Source organism: Pan paniscus, chromosome 3, assembly GCF_029289425.2.
Source record: "Pan paniscus chromosome 3, NHGRI_mPanPan1-v2.0_pri, whole genome shotgun sequence".
Taxonomy (NCBI): Eukaryota; Metazoa; Chordata; class Mammalia; order Primates; family Hominidae; genus Pan; species Pan paniscus.
In genome coordinates, this window is record NC_073252.2 from 17793524 (window position 1) to 17817220 (window position 23697).

General features: G+C 42.8%; 1 pseudogene; it reads right to left on the reverse strand.

Annotated features, from left to right (window-relative positions):
- Positions 1–20825: 20825 nt before the first annotated feature.
- LOC100980247 (nascent polypeptide-associated complex subunit alpha-like) lies at positions 20826–23202 on the reverse strand (annotated as a pseudogene).
- Positions 23203–23697: the final 495 nt, after the last annotated feature.

A 23697-nucleotide genomic window follows, 5' to 3' on the forward strand; every position in this document is an offset into this window, starting at 1 on the left:
TGCTGCAAAACTGATTGCTTATTTGTTGATGGAGGGAAATTCCCCACATTTGGTCATAGAAGTCTTCTGTATTAATTGTTGTTGAGAGTAGTTTGAGAGCTCAGAAAAACACTGAGTTCTTTCCTCTCAGAGGTCACCATCTTGTGTGGGCCAGGCACTGTACACTTTCTCCTTAATTCTGACAATTATTCAAGATAAATAACATTATCTTTTTTTAACAGATGGGTAATTTTAGGTTTGGAGAATTTAAGGAACTTGCTCAGCCCCGTTGCTAATAAGTAATGGAGAAAGACTTCAGCCCTCATTTATATGACGTCAAGGCCACCACTTTTGCAATACACCAAGATTATTGCCTTGAATCACTCTTGAGGCTCCTTCTCAGGATTTCTGCAAGTGGCTGTGCAGGTTGCACCCCGCCCAAGGGAGGTGCAAGTATAGGGGGTGAGGGACTAGCCCATGCGCCCCTGGCTTGTCCTGGCCTCATCCACAAAGGTGCTTTCTCCTAAAGGGGATGCCTTTTCCTAAGGCTCACAAAGGTGTCCAGTGGCCTGCAGTGCACTATCCCTTCCAGCCGACCAGTCCATGCAAAGTCAAAATGTTAGTCATAACATTATTTTATGACATTAATTAGAATGTGATGATGATTAATTTGCATATGCCCTTTAAAAATAATTATCCTATGCATACATTTGTATGCTTGCTAATGATATGATATTACTAATACTAACTGCAGGGGCCAAAGCCAATAAACTTTAGCTGCAATTAAGAAAAGAAATTTGTTACTGGTGAAAAGAAGTTCTACTCTATGTTCACAATATAAAAAATGAGTAATTGCCAGGGCCGGTGGCTCAAGCCTGTAATCCCAGCACTTTGGGAGGCCGAGTCGGGTGGATCACCTGAGGTCAGGAGTTCAAGACCAGCCTGGCCAACATGGTGAAACTCTGTCTCTACTAAAAATACAAAAAATTAGCCAGGCGTGGTGGAGTGCGCCTGTAGTCCCAGCTACTTGAGAGGCTGAGTCAGGAGAATCGCTTGAACCTGGGAGGCAGAGGTTGCAGTGAGCCGAGATCATGCCATTGCCCTTCAGCCTGGGCAAAAAGAGCGAAGCTCCATCCAAAAAAAAAATGAGTAATACATGGTTTTCATTAATGAAAATACAACTAATAACATATACAATTTATCAAGACTTTTGGATAGCAAGGATCTTTCCATGTCAAATCAGAGCAGAGTTATATGTTACAAATATACTTCTCTCTCTTTCAAGAAAAATGTGAAACTATGAAGAGTAAATTAAACAACTCCTCACACTTCCAAAAGCATATAGTAAAAATGCTAACTCCTTCAATTTAAAAAATCCTGTTTTCTAAATCATAAATAACGTCACTGCAAAGAGGTTGATGGTTAATGAGAACTAACCCATGCTTTAGCAAAAATGTGCAACATAATCCAAAAAGACAATTGCATTGTTTTCCTAGGGTTCCTGAAACAAATTAGCACAAACTTGGTGGTTCAGAACAACACACATTTATTATCTTAAGAGTTTCAGAGGTCAGAAAACCAAAATGGGTCTTACTGGGTGCTATGGTTTTGATGTGTCACCCAAAGTTCATATGTTAGACATGGCCCCTAATTCAAAAGTGTTGAGAAGTAAGACCTTCAAAAGGTGATTAGGTCATGAGGGCTCTGCCCTGGTGAATGGATTACTTCACACTCTCTCATCGTGTAATGCTTCCCACCGTGTTATGATGCAGCAAGAAGGCCCCCATCAGATGCCAGCATCTTGATATTGGACTCCCCTGCCTTCAGATCTATGAGAATTTCTTTTCCTTACAAATTACCCAGTTTTTGGTATTCAACACAAAATGGACTAAGACACTGGGGTAAGTCAAGGTGATGGCAGAGGTCAAGCACAATGTCTCATGCCTGAAATCCCAGTGCTTTGGGAAGCCAAGGTAAGAGGATTGATGGAGGCAAGCCTGGGCAACATAGTAGTGACCCCCATATCTACTAAAAATTTAAAAATTAGCCAGTCATGGTGGCATGCATCTATAGTCCTAGCTGCTCAGGAGGCTAAAGTAGGAGGATCACTTGAGCCTAGGAGTTCCAGGTTACAGTGAGTTATGATCATGCCACTCCACCCCAGTCTGGGTAACAGAATGAGACCCCCTCTCAAAAAAAAAAGAAAAAAAAGAGAAAAGGTATTGGCAGAATTGTGTTTCTTCTGGAAGCTCTATGACAAAGTTTGTTTCTTTGCCTTTTTTAGCTTCCCGAGGCCACCTGCATTTGCTAAGTCATGGTTCCTTCCAGCAATTATATATTCCCAGACTCTGCTTCCATCATACGGGTGATGATGGCTCTGACCCTTCTGCCTCTCTCTTAAAAGAACCCTTGTGATTATACTTGGTCCACCCAGATAATCCAAGACAACTTTGGGGAACAGATTTCCACCTACCACAACAATGTTACTCAATGCCAGTATTTCTTGTTCTAACGATATTCATGAAAAGAACATAATGTTTAGATATAAAACTCATGAACAAAAAAGGTATTAATTATTAATCATTACTAATAGATTAGCATCACAATTTAGAAAATACTTGCTGGGGCTGGGCGCTGTGGCTCACGCCTGTAATCCAGGACTTTGGGAAGCCAAGGTGGGTGGATCACGAGGTCAAGAGATCAAGACCATCCTGGCCAAGATGGTGAAACCCCATCTCTACTAAAAATACAAAAATTAACTGGGCATGGTGGCACATGCCTGTAGTCCCAGCTACTCAGGAGGCTGAGATAGGATAATAGTTTGAACCCGGGGACAGAGGTTGCAGTGAGCCGAGATCGCGCCCCCTGCACTCCAGACTGGTGACAGAGAAAGATTCCATCTCAAAAAAAAAGAAAAAAGAAAATACTTGCTGGGAATGAAGTGCTAACCTACTTCCAGTACTTAAATATTAAGCCAGGTTCATCACTGGAAGTCATAGAGGGGAAGGAGGCTACGCAAGGCACAGGGAATCTCAAAGGTGAAATGTGAAATGTGATTTCATGATGTGATACTGGAGAGGGACACAGCAACTCAGAGAAGTTCCTGAGCCCATTTTATTTATTTTATTTTGTATTTTATTTTATTTTGTATTTTATTATTTTATTTTATTTTATTTTATTTTAATTTCTTTTTGAGATGGAGTCTCACTCTGCCACCCAGGCTGGAGTGCAGTGGCGTGATCTTGGCTCACTGCAACCTCCATCTCCCGAATTCAAGCAATCCTCTTGCCTCAGCCTCCCAAGTAGCTGGGACCACAGGCATGTACCACCATGTCCAGCTAATTTTTTTTTTCTGTATTTCTTTGTAGAGACAGGATTTCACCATGTTGGCCAGGCTGGTCTTGAACTCCTGACCTCAAATGATCCGCCCACCTCAGCATCCCAAATTGCTGGGATTACAGGCATGGGCTACCATGCCCGGCTTCCTGAGCCCATTTTAGATGAATTTCTACAGGTGAAAGATTTCTCCTATTCATTTCCTCATGATTCTTCGTTTCCTTTTGTTTTGGTAGTTTGGGTTGTGAAACCAAGAGTAGAGCTTCTTAACAAACCTATGCAACTAGGACACACATGAAATCCTTGCCAAATGAATTAGGTTGTATGCTCTCTCTTTCTTACTTTCTTTTCTATGGCAGTGTCAATCATGAGTCAGCAATAGTCACAGCTTGACAAAAATAAGGCCAATCAATAACAGAGCGTTTGCCATATGCTAGGCTTTCTACTAAGTTCCCCACATGCATTGTTTCATTTTCATTCTCATAAAAATTCTGAGACGTAGTTGCTCTTATTACCAGTTTTTGGGTTTTTGAACAAAAGTTCTCTGAAAAGAAATATGGAGGAGAGACTTTATTCCAATGAACAGTTTGAAAACCAGAGAGATGCAGCCTCCTTCCACCCCTCTATGATTTTCAAGGTTGTACCTAGCCTAACATATAAGGATTTGAAGTAGGTGCCTACCCCATTCCCAGCCTTGCAAACCAAGGAGACACAGTTTGTAAACTGAGGAGATGCAGCCTTCAGTTTGTGAACACAAGTTCTCTGAAAAGGAATTTGGAGGAAAGAGACTTTATTCCAGTGAACAGTTTGCAAACTGGGGAAACAGCTTCAGTGTAAAACAAAAGTGCATTCCAGAGAACAAAGAGAGGGTTCAGGTTTATAGCAAAACGTCCACCCCAGCTTCCCAATCAGGTCTGCTTATGAAAATAAAGGATTCAAACTTTCTTAGCTCTGATTGACCAACACAGCTGAGTTCTGATTGGTTGGTAGAGCTGCACCCTGATTGGTTTATATAGCTGAGTCCTGATTGGCCAAGGCAGGTGAGCTCTGATTGGTTGGTTCAGGTGAGACCTGAAAGTCTCCAAGTTAAAAGGGTGTGGGTTTGCGGGGAACTCAGAGTATATGTTTGACCTCTAATAAGCAAATGGCTCCTTGGCTGTATTCAAAACTTAGGCCCAGTTAGCCACTCAGGATCCATGTTGAAGGATTGACTCTTTCAGATTCACATTTATTCATTACATTTATTCACAAGTTAAAGAATTAGAAACACAGCTTTCTCATTTGTAATATAACCAAGTCGCGTAAGATAATCTCTAATTTTCTTTCCCTCTCTAAAATGTTATGACTTTTAATGCTATATAATATATCCAGATTTATAGTGAATAAAGCACCTAACTATATGCCGGGCACTAAGCTAGGCATTTTCATGAATGCTATTTGGTAATAGTTGACTACCAGTGTGATTGGAGATGCTGTTACATACACTGACAATTCAATATCGTGAGGATTTCAACCATCAATTCAACTATATTCTGAATATATTGTATATGCATTTCTCTGATGTTTGCGGCTGAGTTCTTGGTTAAATAAAACAAATGTAAAAACATGGCATGTAATTGTTTGCTTTATTGCTTTTTGTTTTGGAAAAAATAATAAGCAACACTAACAAATGACTTTGGAACCACAGTGATTTTTCTTTTGTCATTGACCTCTTGTGGAACAATAAATTGGATATAATACATTTTTTTCTTCTAACATAACAATTCTCTCAACCTTACAGATTTCAAGGGAGTAGGAGGTAGGAGGGAGTGAAGAGGACAAAAAGAATTATTTCTATTGAAAAGGGGATGTGGCCAGGCGCACACACTTGTAATCCTAGTACTTTGGGAGGCTGAGGCTCAGGAGTTCGAGACCAGCCTGGCTAACATGGTGAAAGCCCGTCTCTACTAAAAATACAAAAATTAGCCAGGCGTGGTAGTTCGTGCCTGTAATCCCAGCTACCAGGGAGGCTGAGGCAGGAGAATCACTGGAACCTGGGAGACAGAGGTTTCAGTGAGTCGAGATCACACCACTGCACTCCAGCTTGGGCAACAGAGTGAGACTCTATCAGAAAAAAAAAAAAAAAAAAAAGAGAGAGATGTTTGTAAGAGGCCCACAGAAGTTCTCAGCACCAGACCAGGTGTGGTGGCTTATGCCATCCTGGGGTAGGAGGCAGGAGGGAGTGAATAGGACAAAAGAATTCTTTCTATTGAAAAGGAGATGTTTGTCTATTAATATAATCCCAGCACTTTGGGAGGCCGAGGCAGGAGGATCAGTTGAGCCCAGGAGTTTGAGACCAGCCTGGGCAACATAGGGAGACCCCATCTCTATAAAAATATATTTTAAAAAAAAAGAAAGGAAAAAAGAAGTTCTCAGCACTGTTGAAGAGAGAAATGAGCCATCCTCGAGTCATCCTGTCTACTCTTGTTGAAGCTTCCCTGGGTACCACAGCTCAAGTGGCCCACCTGAGAGGTGGCTCCTGATATACCAGCTGTTTATTAACTATGTCAGTAATGGTGATTTCTGACTCCAAAACAAACTACTCAAAATTTTACTTTAGTTTTGAAAAGTAGTGTTCCTATGGTGAGTAGTCAGCTGAACCATTTTAAAAGCCCACCCTTCAGGGTTTTGCTGTAGTAGGTTATTCCTTGTAATGAAAACAATTTTCTTGCAAATTAATTAATCGTGATGTTTTAAATCTTGTTTTGTAAGTATGCCTTTGTTTCTTTAAAGCCCTCATCATGAAGGCCTCGTCTCTTTTCTCAGTCATCACTATGGCAAACTTTAACAAGTTAGTTAGAATTTACAAAACTGTGGCAAAAACAGGTACTTCAGAAAGTAAAGAATGGGAATGCATGACTTTTTCAAGTTCCCTTTACATAGCAGGTTGTATGCCTTTCAGCAAAAATGAAAATAATAATAATAATACATTGAAATAGGTAATATTCCATTTATTAAAGTTATACATTCACAAAATTTGTTCCTCCTTAAATTGAAGTTCAGCTTATAAATATTATTGTTCTGTTTTTTAGGTTAGCAAATTTTAGTGATCTCTTTTTAAAAGCTTTGGTTTACCATTTGGTCCCCTTTATGAATGTACTAAATAAACATCTTGAAACAGCCTATATAACTTAATTTATTTTCCATGCACTCCAATTAACTGACAAAATTTAATAATTCTTCTAAGTCTAATGAATTAAAGTTAAAATGCTGTGAACCTTAAGTTATCTTTAAAATTCTGGCTGGGCGCAGTGGCTCAAGCGTGTAATCCCAGCACTTCGGGAGGCCAAGGAGGGCGGATCACGAGGTCAGGAGTTTGAGACCAGCCTAGCCAACATGGTGAAACCATGTCTCTATTAAAAAAAAAAAAAAAAAAAAAAAAGCTGAGTGGGGTGGCAGGCGCCTGTAATCCCGGCTACTCGGGAGGCTGAGGCAGGAGAATTGTTTGAACCTGGGAGGCGGAGGTTGCAGTCAGCCGAGATCACACCATTGCACTCTAGCCTGGGCGACAGGGCGAGACTCTGTCTCAAAAAAAAAAAAAAAATTCCAGCCCTGTATATAAATAAGCAAAACATGATTCCAAATCATTAGAAATATACGGCTGTCCTGTTTGACCAGCAGACCAACTTCTCTTTCATCACCAATACATAAACTAATAAGGAAGTACAAATTTTAAAATCAAAAATATCAATACCTTGATTTTGCTTCTTTTAAGTATTTTTGTACTTAATTCTAAGCTTTGTCAGGGCAAAAAGACACTTACTCACAAAGTAAATGATTACATCATCTCTCACAACTTTAGGAATTGCCTTCCCATCTATTTTGGGAATTGACTTCTCAGGAGGTTTGAGGTTGCGTTGTGACCTTGAGTCTTGCCTCAAATTAAACCCAGTTTAATAGTGAAGCCTGCCTTATACCTTACCACTATTGTTCATCTTTACTACCCTGCTCGACGTTTTCTTTTTGCTTATCTTTAACATGCTAGATAATTGATATTTGTGTTATACTTAACTGTATACTGCCTGTCTTTCTCCATGAGAATGTCATCTCTATGAGGACAGGATTTTTTTTTTTTTTTTTTAACAGAGTTTCGCTCTTGTTGCCCAGGCTGGAGTGCAATGGCACGATCTCAGCTCACTGCAACCTCCACCCCCTGGGTTAAAGTGATTCTCCTGCCTCAGCCTCCTGAGTAGCTGGGATTACAAGCATGAGCCACCACGCCTGGCTAATTTTGTATTTTTAGTAGAGATGGGGTTTCTCTATGTTGGTCAGGCTGGTCTCGAACTCCCAAACTCAGGTGATCCGCCCACCTCAACCTCCCAAAGTGCTGGGATTACAGGCGTCAGCCACCACGCCCAGCCAGGACAGGAATCTTTCTAGGGCTTTTGCTCTTTGACAGATGTTAAGCACCCAGAAACTGTTCCTAAATTATTTAGAAAATAGGCCAGGTATGGTGGCTAATGCCTGTAATGTGCCAGTTGGAATTTTGCAATATCTATACATATGTAGGTACAGTATGTGTGTATGTACCTATATATGTATCTATACAGTATGTAGCCTTTTCAGACTGGCTTCCTTCATTTAGTAAACTGTATTTACGTTTCTTCCATGTCTTAGTACCTTGATAGCTCATTTCTTTTTAGCACTGAATTCCATTGTCTGTGTGTACCAAAGTTTATTTATCTATTTATCTACTGAAGAACATATTGGTTTCCTCCAAGCTTTAGTAATTATGAATAAAGCTGCTATAAACATCCTTGTGCAGGTTTTTTTGTAGTCATAAGTTTTCAACTTCTTTGGATAAATGTCAAGAAGTGTGATTGCTAGATGATATGGTAAAAGGATCTTAGTTTTATAAGAAACTGCAGGGAGGTGGGGGGGTCAGCCCCCCGCCCGGCCAGCCGCCCCGTCCGGGAGGGAGGTGGGGGGTTCAGCCCCCCGCCCGGCCAGCCGCCCCGTCGGGAGGGAGGTGGGGGGGTCAGCCCCCCGCCCGGCCAGCCGCCCTGTCTGGGAGGTGAGGGGCGCCTCTGCCCGGCTGCCCCTACCGGGAAGTGAGGAGGCCCTCTGCCCAGCCAGCCGCCCCGTCCGGGAGGGAAGTGGGGGGTCAGCCCCCCGCCCGGCCAGCCGCCCCGTCCAGGAGGTGAGGGGCGCTTCTGCCCGGCCGCCCCTACTGGGAAGTGAGGAGCTCCTCTGCCCGGCCACCACCCCATCTGGGAGGTGTACTCAACAGCTCATTGAGAACGGGCCATGAAGACAGTGGCGGTTTTGTGGCATAGAAGGGGGGGAAGGGTGGGGAAAAGATTGAGAAATCGGATGGTTGCTGTGTCTGTGTAGAAAGAGGTAGACATGGGAGACTTTTCATTTTGTTCTGTACTAAGAAAAATTCTTCTGCCTTGGGATCCTGTTGATCTGTGACCTTACCCCCAACCCTGTGCTCTCTGAAACATGTGCTGTATCCACTCAGGGTTGAATGGATTAAGGGCGGTGCAAGATGTGCTTTGTTAAACAGATGCTTGAAGGCAGCATGTTCGTTAAGAGTCATCACCACTCCCTAATCTCAAGTACCCAGGGACACAAACACTGCGGAAGGCCGCAGGGTCCTCTGCCTAGGAAAACCAGAGAACTTTGTTCACTTGTTTATCTGCTGACCTTCCCTCCACTATTGTCCTGTGACCCTGCCAAATCCCCCTCTGCGAGAAACACCCAAGAATGATCAATAAAAAAGAAAAAAAAAAAAAAAAAAAAAAAGAAACTGCCAGACTGTCTTTCAAAGTGGCTGTACCATTTTGCATTCCCACCAGCAATGAATGAGAGTTCTTGTTGCTCCACATCCTCACCAGCATTTGGTGTCATCTCTCTTCTGGATTTTGGCCATTCTAATGGGTGTGTATGGTATTTCACCATTTTCTTCTTACAAAGAAAAAAAATCACCTATGACAGATAATAAGCCAATGCTTACTTTTTAGATTAGTAATTGGATTTACAGAAGTTCAGAAAAGAAGAGGTTGGTATAGGGATTAGTGAATAAAGTTTCTTGGGAAAGGAACTAGAGATCAACTAAAAATGTTTCATGCTGGCCAGGAGGGTTACAGGGTGCATGCCAGGCAAAGGCAGAAATGGAGACAAGCAGAGTGTGGAAGGAGAGATGAAGCCCGTGTGTTCTTTAGACCAGCGGTCCCCAGCCTTTTTGGCACCAGGGAGGTTGCAGTGGTCATGAGTTTTTTTTGTGGTCATAAGTTTTCAACTTCTTTGGATAAATGTCAAGAAGTGTGATTGCTAGATGATATGGTAAAAGGATGCACAATTGGAAAAATTGTGTGTTGGGGGTGGGGGTTAGATGGTTTCAGGATGAAACTGTTCCACCTCAGATCAGGCATTAGATTCTTAAAAAGAGTGTGCAACCTAGGTCCCTCACATGCACAGCTCACAATAGGGTTGGCGCTCCCGCGAGAATCTCATGTGGCCGCTAATCTGACAGGAGGTGGAGTTCAGGCAGTAATGCTTGCTGGCCCACAGCTCATCTCCTGCAGTGCAGTCTGTTTGGTTCCTAACAGGCCACGGACCAGTACCAGTCTGTGTGGCCTGGGGTTTGGGCACGCCTGCTATAGACAATGGACAGATGTACCGAAAAGAGTAGAAGGTTGTATATTGGCCGATAAATTTTGTAATACCAGCTATCTTGCAGAAAGTGTTTCCCACGTGCCAGCTACTGTGCTAAACACTTTATCTGCTTTACCTGTATTATCACATTTAATTCCCATGGCATTTTTATAACTTTTTACTTTTACATAGCCTTAGACTTAGAGGAAGTTGCAAAAAGAGTACAAAAATTTCCTAAATATTCTTTAGCTAGATTCTCCAAATGTTAAAACTTTATCACATTTGGGCCAGGTTCAGTGGCTTATGCCTATAACCCCAGCACTTTGGGAGGCTGAGGCAGGAGGATCACTTGAGTCCAGGAGTTCGAGGCCAGCCTGGGCAACAAAGTGAGACCCTGTCTCTGCAAAAAATGGAGAAATTTAAAAAAATTTTTTTAAATTAAAATTTTTATCACATATGCTTTATCATAGTCTCCCTCCTTTTTCTTTCTCTATGTGTGTTGTGCAAACATCTGTGTGCATAAATTTTTGCTGAACCATTTGCAAGTAAGTAGCCAAGGACATCTTACCACTTTACCCCTAAATATGTCCATGTATATTTTCTAAAACACAATGTACAGCAACCACTGTACAATGATGAAAACTGAGAAATCAACACTGGCATAGTTCTGTTATCTAATCTACAGATTTTATTCCAGTTTTGTCAGTGGTTCCCTTTATGTCCTTTATAGTTCTTGTTGTTTTAATATTTTCTACTGCTGCAAGGTCCAGGTTGCACTTGGTCTTCATTTCTCTTTAGTCTCCTCTATATCAGTACAATCCCTCAGTGCTTGTCATTTATGACATTGACATTTTTGAATGACATGGGACATTCTTTTTTGGATCTCCCTTAATTTGAGTTTGCCTGATGCTTTTTTTTTTTTTTTTTTTTTGAGACGGAGTCTCACTCTGTGGCCCAGGCTGGAGCGCAGTGGCGCGATCTCGGCTCACTGCAAGCTCCACCTCCCGGGTTCACGCCATTCTCCTGCCTCAGCCTCCCAAGTAGCTGGGACTACAGGCGCCCGCCACCACGCCCGGCTAATTTTCTGTATTTTTAGTAGAGACGGGGTTTCACCGTGTTGGCCAGGATGGTCTCGGTCTCCTGACCTCGTGATCCGCCCGCCTCAGCCTCCCAAAGTGCTGGGATTACAGGCGTGAGCCACCACGCCCAGCCCCCTGCCTGATGCTTCTTTATGATTAGATTCAGGCATGTGCTTTCTTGGAAAGAATACCTGCAAGATGACATTTTGCCCATCTCAGCGCATCTCAACAGAAAGTGTGTGATTTTTTTCTCTCCCATTGCGGATGGTGTTCACTTTAATCATCTACGAAGTAGTACTGGCAGATTTCTCCACTGTAGTTTCTACTTTTCCCATTTTAATTAGTTAGTATCTTGTTGAGAGATATTTCTCATCAAATTCTCACCATTCAAACCATGATTTTAGCATCCATTGATGATTTTCTGCCTGAATCAGTTGTTACTGTGGTGATTGCCAAATGGTTCCTTTTCTAATCCCATTATTTCTTCTAAGTTTATTGGTTGGCATTCTACTGTAGGGAAGAGCTTTCCCTTCTCTCCCACTGATTCGTACATTTATATCACTATAGACTCATGAATTCCTATTTTGTTCCATTGTTTACTCTCCATTACCATCATCATTTATTTTGATACTCAAATTATCCCAAATTTGGCTGGTGAGAGCTCTTTCCAGCCAGCTCCTGTTCTTTTGACATGCCCACACCATTATCTGAGCACTTCCTCGCCTATGGCATGGCAAGAGTCTAGGCTCATTTAGTACTTTCCCCATCCCAGCCTTGGAATCAACCTGAGAGAGCTACCGTTTTGTTGTTGTTGTTTTTTAACATGGTAGAGTTTTAAGTCAGGTACTGTCATCGTTCCTATTTTATAAATGAAAAAGAGAAACTCAGGAAGCTGGATATGTGGTTAGAGATAACAGAAGAATGAAGGCAACTCAATAACATTTTGCTACCATGCCACACAAAACCATGAGGAAAACACCATTAAAATAACAACTGGGCCATGGTAGTGATTTGGGAAGACCAATTTAACTCCCATTTGAGATTAGGGACCACTGCTCCCTCACCCTGGAGCACTGGCTAGCATGCGAACTCTTGCCAACTTCATCCTTGACAAAGAAACAGAGAAAAAAGAGAAGAGGCCATCAGCAGCTGCTGCAGTACCTGCTAGAAAACCAAATGCACTCCACACTGGTGTTTAATTGTCAAACAGACAATGGAAATTTGATTGCACTGAATTTTGAATATCTTCAATTTTAAGATTTATCAGAAATACACTGTCTGGGTTTTCAAAAATAAATATTTATTATCATTGGTGAATGTGATGTATCCTTGCTGGATTTTTACTATGTGAAAATACATTTTGTATTGTTTATTGAAAATGTAATAAATTGATGCAATAAGACAATTTTTAAAAAAGAATCCTCTTTTCCCAATACCCCCAGCATTTTTGACAGCTTTATTGAGCTAGAATTTTTACAGCATAAATTTCAGCTATTTAAAATGTACAACTCAAGTGGTTTTCAGTATATTTACAGAATTGTGCAATGTCACCACATTTTTAGAACTTTTTTTTTTTTTTTTTTTTTTTTTGAGACGGAGTCTCGCTCTGTCGCCCAGGCTGGAGTGCAGTGGCGCGATCTCGGCTCACTGCAAGCTCTGCCTCCTGGGTTCATGCCATTCTCCTGCCTCAGCCTCCCAAGTAGCTGGGACTACAGGCACCTGCCACCACACCTGGCTAATTTTTTTTTTTTTTTTGTATTTTTAGTAGAGACGGAGTTTCACTGTGTTAGCCAGGATGGTCTCGATCTCCTGCCCTCGTGATCTGCCCACCTCGGCCTCCCAAAGTGCTGGGATTACAGGCGTGAGCCACTGAGCCCGGCCCATTTTTACTTTTTTATGCCGTCATAATGTCCCTCTTCCCATGCGATACACATCAGACTTATTTTCCTTCTGCTTTCTTCAAATAAATATATTAAGCATGTTTTTATTTCTACAGAATTTTCTTCTTTGTAAGTTTTAATGGCCATACCAGTAGTGAATCCCATGACATCCCCCTACAGTGGAAATTTCCAGGCTTGTCATTTCAGACAATGCAGTCGTTCCTGTAATCCCTATGCATGCAGTCATTCAAGATGAATCTGTTTACAAAATCTGAGCCAAAGGATGACCCACAACAATAATCACTTTACTACTCAACTGTTCCCTCTTGCAGCTAAATGAAGGTTTTGTCCTCGGGAGACGGTGACATCACCTCTAGGGCTGACAGGCCACAGCAACTGACCTCCTCATCTGGGCTTCTCCCCAGAAGAGGTGGAAGTCATTGTCATTGTTCCTCACAAAGGGCCGCTGTGCTGAAATGCAAAGTAAACAAGCAGAAGTGACAGCCTGCTTCATTATAGAACTAGCACTTCCTTCTCACACTCATTTCTTAGTAAACAGACATGGGTTTGTTTTCGCTTTTTACTTTTTATTGGTGAATATGTATTTAATATGCCTAATTTATATATATATATATATATGCATAGAAACTACAGTATTGCAGTTCTAGGTAACTATTATCCAGCTTCAATAATTATCAGCCCATGGCTAATTTTGTTTCCCCTGGACATTTACCTCCACTCTCCACCTTCATTAACAAAAGCTTCTTACTGAAAATTATTCCAAATAGTTACTTCATTGTCCCTGCCCTGTCATCCCATAGATCCAATTATTTTCATTTTGTTTTCAACAGATTATTTTGGGAACATTACTATGTGTTTGGCACAATGCCAGGTCCTGGGGATACAAAGATGAAGATGACATTGTTTGGGCAGTTTACAGACCAGGAACTAGAAACACAAACATTGTATTTTATGATAACATGAGGTTGGAGGATGGCCAGAGCTGATCCTGACACAGCCTGGATCAGGAAGCGGTGGGGTTTACAAACAAAACCATTAATAGTAATTACATGGCCCAGCGGGGTGGCTCACACCTGTGATCCCAGCACTTTGGGAGGCCAAGGTGGGTGGATCACCTGAGGTCGGGAGTTCGAGACCTGCCTGACCAACATGGAGAAACTAAAAATACAAAATTAGTCGGGCATGGTGGCACATGCCTGTAATCCCAGCTACTCAGTAGGCTGAGGCAGGAGAATAGCTTGAACCTGGGAGGAGGTTGTGGTGAGCCGAGATCATGCCATTACATTCCAGCCTAGGCAACAAGAGCAAAACTCTGTCCCAAAAAAAAAAAGGTAATTCCATGCTGGGGCGAGGGTAAGTTTACAGTAAATTTGCTAGTATGGAAGTGCTTATGTGCTATTATTTTAAAGTTTAGCTGGGGTTAAAGTAGCTGCAGCAATGAGGTTGGAGTTGGCTAAACTGTGAAAGCAAGTTCGATGGAACCCTGGGTCCACTGTACTGGGCATGAATCACAATCTAGATAACCCAGAGTACTTACTGCAAAGTCAGTGATAGCTCTTCTGTTTTCCACATTGCCGCAAATTTCCCCTAAGGTGAGGCCTGCAGCTAGCTTGAATGGGGAAAGTCAGGGGGTAGGTATAAATTAATGTCTTCATAAATTTGTATCAGCCTCACAGGTATGAATCTGTTAAATGTATATACACATATAAAATATATATGTATCTATATATAGCCAGCCAAAAGTGGGAAGAAATTGAATTGCCTCTGTATTAAGAGAGACATAATAAAACCAGACAGTAGCTTTGCCTGCCTGATGAAAGGAGGTGTCTCCTACAGGCCACCTGGCCTAGACAGCTGACACCCCCTGGGGTACGGGGACAGTTCTTTGGTGCAGTGATCAGCATGTCCTTAACAGACTGTTCCCGAGGTAATGCCTACTGCGATCTGCTCACCTGTGATCTGTCCACATGCCGTCTGCCTGCGCTGAGTTCTGTGCATGTATGCAAGTCTCTCTGGGCCAGAAGCCAGAACTGGGATGGAATTCAAGGAACCACAGAAGTCTCCCTCTCACTGTCAATTTTGAAGAATGAAGAAGGGGTAGGCAGGCAAAGGCAAAAAACTCAGGGTGAGGGCATAAATAGAAGCAGAGGTATCGAGTCAGGAAACAGCACAGCCAGGTCACAGCAGTTCAGCACCCACTGGGACAAGCGCAAGACAAGAAGTATGGAAGGAACACAGGCAGGCGAGAAAGGTAGGGCCAGGTTCAAGAGGGATTCCTGCGTCCTGTGAAGGAACTGGGCTTCACTGAGGGCTGAGAAGCAGGATAGGTGGCGCATAAGAAGGAGCCCTCGAGCAGCATGTGGACAGTACATGGGAGCAGAGGATCCAGGCAGGAAGGTGGTGCGGCGTCAAGGGCAGAGGGAGGCAGCCTTCAACCAGTTCAGAAATGAACCAGGGCTGTCATGGGCAGGGTTATGCCCTGCACCCCCCCCCCCCAACTTATGTTGAAGTCTTGACCCCGGGTACCTCACAATGTGACATATTTGGAGACGGGGCTTTTATTTATTTTGTGAGACGGAGTCTCGCTCTGTTGCCCAGGCTGGAGTGCGGTGGTTTGATCTCGGCTCACTGCAAGCTCCGCCTCCCGGGTTCAAGAGATTCCCATGCCTCAGCCTCCCCAGCAGCTGGGATTACAGGCTCGCTACCACAGGGCAGATCCCTCATGAGAGTAGATCTCTCAGGAATAGCTTGGGCCATCCCCGTGGTAACAAGTGAATTCTCGCTCTATTAGTTCACAGGAGAGCTAGTTGTTTAAGAGAGCCTGGCAGCTCCTCCTCCCCCCTTGCTTTCTCTCTCACCATGTGACAGGCCTGCTCCCACTCTGCCTTCCACCATGAGTAAAAACTTTCAGGTCGGGCGCGTTGACTCAAGCCTGTAATCCCAGCACTTTGGGAGGCCAAGGTGGGAGGATCATGAGGTCAGGAGATCGAGACCATCTTGGCTAACATGGTGAAACCCTGTCTTTACTAAAATACAAAAAATTAGCCAGGTGTAGTGATGCATGCCTGTAATCCCAGCTACCAGGGAGGCTGAGGCAGGGGAATCGCTTGAACCCGGGAGGCAGAGGTTGCAGTGAGCTGAGATCACGCCACTGCACTCCAGCCTGGCGACAGAGCAAGACTCTGTCTCACATAAAAAACAAACAAACAAACAAACAAACAAACAAACAAAAAACAAGCTTCCTGAGGCCTCACCAGAAGCAGAGACAAGCACTATGCTTTTTTTTTCTTTTTCTTTTTTCTTTGTTTTTTTTTTTGAGATGGAGTCTGGTGCTGTTGCCCAGGCTGGAATGCAGTGGCACAATCTCAGCTAACTGCAGCCTCTGCCTCCAAGGTTCAAGTGATTCTCCTGCCTCAGCCTCCCAAGTAGCTGGGATCACAGGTGTGCGCCACCACACTCAGCTAATTTTTGTATTTTTAGTAGAGATGCAGTTTCCCCACATTGACCAGGCTGGTCTGGAATTCTGGACCTCAAGTGATCCACCCATCTTGGCCTTCCAAAGTGCTGGGATTACAAGCGTGAGCCACCACCCCTGTCCTACTATGCTTCTTATACAGAAGCATAGTATAAGATTCTGCGCATTCTGTCTGCAGAATTGTGAGCTAAAATAAACCTCTTTTATTTATAAATTACCCAGCCTCAGGTATTCTTTAATAGCAACGTAAAATAGACTAACACAACAGCCATCTACAAGCCAAGGAGAGAGTGCTCAGAAGAAACCAAGCTTTCTGACATTTTGATCTTGGACTTCTAGCTCCAAAATTATGAGAAAATAAATTTCTGTTGTTGAAGCCACCCAGTCTGTGGCAGCCCTAGCACTCTAATACAAGGGTACAATACGAAGTGGAGGAGGGTCAGGAAAATCAGCAAGACATCAGTTGCAAGAGAGGATAGAGGAGAAAGGATCGGGGAGGTCTCCCAGACCTCTTGTTTGACGACTGAGTAGAAAGCAGTGTCACTACCTGTAACAGGATCCAGGGATGAGGTGGATCTCAGGGCCTGTGGATGAGACATCCCAGTAAAAATGCATAGCAGACAGTTGGATGTAAAAGTCTGAAACATTTCAAGAAGAGTGAAACAACCATGATTTTTGTCCCATTTCTGGGACCCTATTGCTCTGTGATATCTCTGAGCCTCAGTTTCTTCAACCATAAAAAAGGTATATTGGCGGGGGGTGGTGGCTCACGCTTGTAATCCCAACACTTTGGGAGGCCGAGATGGGTGGATCACTTGAGGGCAGGAGTTTGAGGCCAGCCTGGTCAACATGGGGAAACCCCATCTCCAATAAAAATACAAAAACTAGCCAGGGGTGGTGGTGCATGCCTATAATCCCAGCTAGTGGGGAAGCTGAGGCAGGAGAGTCACGTGAACCCAGGAGGCGGAGGTTGCAGTGAGCCGAGATTGTGTGACTGCACTCCATCTCAAAAAAAAAAAAAAAAAAGGTATACTAATACCTTTCCTGTCTACCAAGGAGAGTAGTTGAAGGGGCAAATGATAATAATACCATACATGTAAAAATTCCCTGAAAACTGAATAAGGCAGCATTTAAAAAAAAATATATATATATATATATATAATTATATATAAGCTTTTCTGGGACGCCACTTTTAAAATCAAAAGATGATTTTAAAGCTTTGCTGAGTTCAGTGGAGGCTTTAAGAACAATTTGCCACAAAATGACAAAGCTCGTTCTGGGCATGATCATTTTATCAAATCCTGGATCTGGTAGTTAAAAGTGTCATTGTTTTCTTTTTTGTTTTGTTCTGTTTGTTACCAAAGGCTATAATTATTTGGTGGCAATTTGCCATTTCTGGAATCTTAATCATACTGGCTTATAATGTGGTCTGCTCTGAACAGAGCTTATTTATAACTACACAACTGTGTGCATTTTCTTTAAGACTTAGGAGGAATATTATAAATCAGGGATAAATTGTTTCATAAGTGAATCAGAAAGAAACTAGAGAAGTAATAAGCTTTGACTGCCTTAGGTATTGTTGCTGTGATTGTTAAATGCATTAGCTAATAGTTTTACCATGGATACTATATAATACTATCACACCGTATATGTTTTAATAATCATATCAAAGCAATCCATGGTGCAAAATAATTTCTAAACTATGATTCTAAGGTTAAACATGTCTAAAAATGAAAGTGGTATGACCACCTTTTGCCACTAGGGGGAAGCAATCGATTGACCATAAACTCATCATGTCTTAGCGGGCGTGGGGCTGCCGGTTGGATCAAGGAATCTTGAATGATTCTTTCAGCTCAGAGTCACTCTGTGATTCCACTATGCTTCCAGTTTCAGGTTCCAATTGAGTAAGGAAATACCTTTTAATATTTTAGATAACGTTGCTAAGTATAACGAGGGTTATTTCTCAGGGGGGTGTTGCAGGACCCTAGGAAACAAAAACTGTTAGAACTTTAGAGGTCTTGACTGGGCGCGGTGGCTCACGCCTGTAATCCCAGCACTCTGGAAGGCCGAGGCGGGCGGATCACGAGGTCAGGAGATCGAGACCATCCTGGCTAACACGGTGAAACCCCGTCTCTATCAAAAATACAAAAAATTAGCCGGGCGTGGTGGCGGGCGCCTGTAGTCCCAGCTACTCGGGAGGCTGAGGCAGGAGAATGGCGTGAACCCGGGGAGGCGGAGCTTGCAGTGCGCCGAGATCGCGCCACTGCACTCCAGCCTGGGCGACAGAGCGAGACTCTGTCAAAAAAAAAAAAAAAAAAGAATTTTAGAGGTCTTACATCCTACCAGTAACCTGTAAGGTCACAGCCATAAAGGTTTTCTCTCTGGTCCTCTGTGGCAGCTCAGGGTTGTAAAAATCAAATTACTATACTTGATTAATAACTCATCAAGGATAAAATAGTATAATACATAGGCCCAGCAACTCTAACAAGTGACTGGCCTTTTTGTGTGTGTGTGTGAGACAGGGTCTCACTTCTCACCCAGGGTGGAGTGCAGTGGTGCGATCTCAGTTCACTGCAACCTCCACTTCCCGGGCTCAAGCAATCCTCCCACCTTAGCCTCTCGAGTCTCTGGGACTGCAGGCGTGCGCCACCACACCTGACTAATTTTTGTATTTTTTTGTAGAGATGGGGTTTTGCCATGTTGTACAGGCTGGTCTTGAGCTCCTGAGCTAAAGTGATCCGCCTTCTTTGGCCTCTCAAAATGCTGGGATTAGAAGCGGGAGCCACCACACCCTGCCCTAACTCAATTTTATATCTATAAAGTTTCATTCTTTTTAAAAATTATCACTGTAAGAATATATATCAGAAAACTTAAAAAAATACAAAATTATGAGAAAGAAGATAAAGATTAAATCACTGTTTATATTTTATTTTCTTAAATGGTTTCCCAAATCACTGTATTTAATTAAGTCAACACCTTAAATCTCTTCTGGATTAAGGAAAGCAGGATGGGTAGATAGACCGACACAGATGTGAGGAATTATCTCAATAGTTTCCAAACCTGGCTGATGGTCAGAATTACCTGGTGAGCTTTTTAAAACTAAATCAGAATCTCTTCGGGGAGGGAGGAGAGGAAAGAAGGAAGGTAGACTCCAGAGAGAGAGAGAGAGAGAGCGAGAGAGGAGTGTGTGTGGTGTGTGTGTTTGGAGTTACCCAGTTGATGGTTTAGAGTTGGCATTTGCAAGCTGCTGAGGTAAACAAGTTTGCAGGTGTTGCCACAGAAAATATACAGAGCTTCCTTGGTGTTCATGGGGATGTAAAAACAAAAAAAAAAAGAAAGAAAATATAAGGCACCAGAATGGTTAAGAACTTAAATTTAACCCCACTAGTGAAGACCAAATTAGAATTAAATTATTTTACCAAAAAAGAAAAATTACTTTGTCATATGAAAAATCATGGCAAGCATACATTTGACGTATTGATAACTGTAACGATACGTTTGGGTTTTTTTTCAGTCAGTGTTCTTTTATTAGAGAAAGGAGTTTATTCTAATCCTCAATACTGAGAACAGTTTGTCTCTGAAAGCATATGTAGATGAGCAAACTGCTAAACAAGAAAACAGTCCAGGCGCAGAGGCTCACACCTATAATCCCAGCACTTTGGGAGGCCAAGGTGGGCGGATCACGAGGTCAGGAGATGGAAACCATCCTGGCCAACATAGTGAAACCCCGTCTCTACTAAAAACACAAAAATTAGCCGGGCGTGGTGGCACATGCCTGTAATCCCAGCTACTCGGGAGGCTGAGGCAGGAGAATTGCTTGAACCAGAGAGTTGGAGGTTGCAGTGAGCCGAGATCACGCCACTGCACTCCACCATGGTGACAGAGCAAGACTCCATCTCAAAAAAAAAAAAAAAAAAAAAAAAAAGAGAAAGAAAGAAAAGAAAAGAAAACAAGAGTTCTCATTCACAAAGGACCTCTGCAGTTTAAAAATAAAAAAAAGGCATCAGGATTTCTCAGGACAGTCACTTACATTTCAGGGACACCAGATTATTTTCTTTTTAATTTTGAGACAGAATCTCACTCTGTCACCCAGGCTGGAGTACAGTGGTGCCACCACCGCTCACTGCAGCCTCAACTATGGGCTTGTGCCACCACACTCGGCTAATTTTTGTAGTTTTTGTAGAGACAGGAGTCTCACTATGTTATCCAGGCTGGTCTCCAAGTCCTGGGCTCAAGTGATACTACTGCCTCTATTTCCCAAAATGCTGGGATTACAGGCATGAGCCACTGCTCTTGGCCCAGGGTAGTATTAAAGGAAGATCCCAGACCTGATAGAGGTGAAAATAAGAGAAAAGATGATTAGTCTCCTTTATTTTGGAAGCAGAAGAATGCCAAGAAATTCTTTAAAAGGCAAATGGTTGGCCATTAATAATCGCCTGGGCTGGGAGTGCAGTGACTGTGGGACTTTGCATAATTTGAATGTTTATTTTATTCTAATATTTTTCCAAGAAGAAGCCATAATTTTATTTATGATAGAAACAGGTACAAATTTCAAACCAAGTTGCAGTTATTCTTTTGAAACACACAAAAAAAGTCATTTTCAGGTGGTCACATTGTTAATTCTGTAATAGCAGTTACAATATGATTACTGTTGTTCTTCAAGGCTCGGACTGCCTTTGCTCTCAATACATTTGCTTGTGACATGACCAATTCTACGTCCTTAACTTCCACACCTGTATCATCAACCTTTTCCTCTCCAGTCTCCTCTTGTATAGTTGGAGTCTGTGTGTTTTCTTGAATGTTTGAGACAGCTCACTCTGTGTCTTAGCAGGTGCTACCCATGCTTGTTAAGATAAATCCTTGATCTTGGCTTCCCCAAAAACACACACATAGGTATCCGAAGCAGGGTTCTTGTAGACATCTGGTTTTGTGATGACAAAGAAGATATTCTTAGATTTCCAGTAGTGACTGTAGTAACCCCTGTTATCTACGGAAGACCGAGTTTGGACATAGCCTTACGTGCCTTCTTTTCACTCTAACTCTGTTTTGCTTTACTGATTGACACTCATTGATTTCAGCTGCTGCTGCCAGCTGGGCTGCTTGTGTGGTATCTCTGTGGAATCCTGTTCCTCGAGCTCTGGTACTGATTTATCACTGTCAGCTTCTGTTCCAGACCCGGTCTCCACCTGGGGCTGTGGCAACTCCTGCTCTGTAGCAAGAATGGTTTCTGTGGCTTCACCAGGCATTTAGTGCAGGGAACATGAGACCAGGATGGTGGCAGAAAGACAGCCAGCAAGAAGGCAACAGTTTATTTTTTAAAAACTAAATGGGGCTGGGCGCGATGGCTCACACCTGTAATCTCAGCACTTTGGGAGGCCCAGGCAGGCAGATCACTTCAGGTCAGGAGTTCAAGACCAGCCTGGCCAACATGGTGAAATCCCATCTCTCCTAAAAATACAAAAATTAGCCGGGTGTGGTGGTGTGCACCTGTAATCCCAGTTACTTAGGGGGCTGAGGCAGGAGAATTGCTTGAGGCCAGGAGGCGGATGTTGCAGTGAGCCAAGATTGAGCCACTGCACTCTAGCCCGGGTGACAGAGCAAGACTCCCTCTCAAAAAAAAAAAAAAAAAGAAAAAAGAAAAGAAAAAAGAAAAAAAAAAAAACTAAATGTACATCATATGACCCAGCATTTATGCTCCTGGGCATTTATCCCAGAAAAATGAAAACTTATTTCCAGATGAAAGCTTGTACACAAATGTTCATAGCAGCTTCATTGGGAATTACCAAAAACTGGAAGCAACCAAAATGTCCTTCAATAGGTGAATGACAGAAAAATAAAACAAAACAAACCTGTGATACATCCATTCCGTGGAATAATACTCTGCAACAAAAAGGAGTGAATTACTGGTATACATGAGAGCTTGAATGGATCTCAAGAGCGAATACTGGGTGAAAAAGTCAATCTCAAAAGTTCACATACATCCCAGCTACTTGGGAGGCTGAGGCAGGAGAATCAATTGAACCTGGGAGACGGAGGTTGCAGTGAGTCGAGACCATGCCACTGCACTCCAGCCTGGGCAACAGTGCAAGACTCCAACAAGTTCACATACGTTATGATTCCACTTATATAGCATTCTAGAGATAATACAATTATAGAGCTAGAGAACAAATTCGAGGTTGCCAAGGGTTAGGGATGTGAGGCGGTAATTGTGACTACAAAGGGGTAGCTCAAGAAGGATCTTTGTGTTGATGGAATAGGTTGGTATCTTGATGCCTGTGGTGGTTACAAAAATCTACACAAATGATAAAAGAATATTGAACTGTATGAACACCTTAGACCAATGCACCTTCCTGGTTTTGATATTACACTAATTATCTAGATGTAGAAGTAACCACTGAGGAAAACCAGTGAAGGGTAAGTGGAATCTCTCCGTACTTTCTTTCCAACCTCCTGTGAATCTACATATATATATATATATATATATATATATTTTTTTTTTTTTTTTTTTTTTGAGGCAGAGTCTTGTTCTGTTGCCCAGGCTGGAGTGCAGTGGCGTGATCTCGGCTCACTGCAACCTCCACCTCCCTGCAACCTCTGCCTCCTGGGTTCAAGAGATTCTCCTGCCTCAGCCTCCTGAGTAGCTGGGATTACAGGCACATGCCACCACGCCCGGCTAAGTTTTGTATTTTTAGTAGAGACGGGGTTTCACCATGTTGGTTAGGCTGGTCTTGAACTCCTGACCTCGTGATCCTCCGGCCTCGACCTCCCAAAGTGCTGGGATTACAGGCATGAGCCACCGTACCCGGTCACCAATAATTTTTTGTAAATAAAAAAAATTTTTTTTAAAGTAAGCATATTGCTGTTCACCAAACAAAAACACATCAGCTGGTCAGGCACAGAGGCTCATGCCTGTAATCCCAGCACTTTGGGAAGTCGAGACGAGTGGATTACTTGAGGTCAGGAGTTCAAGACCAGCCGGGCCAACATGGTGAAACCTTGTCTCTACTGAAAATACAAAAATTAGCTGGGCATGATGGCTCATGCCTGTAATACCAGCTACTCAGGAGGCTGAGGAGAATCGCTTGAACCCAGGAGATGGAGGTTGCAGTGAGCTGAGATCGCGCCACTGCACTGCAGCCTGGGTGATAGAGTGAGACCCTGTCTCAAAACAAAAACCAAAGCGAAACAGAAACAAAAACACATCACCTTCCCTAGACTCCACATTTTACTCCAGCTATATGCTAATACTTCCAAAATTGGCATCACTAGCCAGCATGACTCGCCTGCT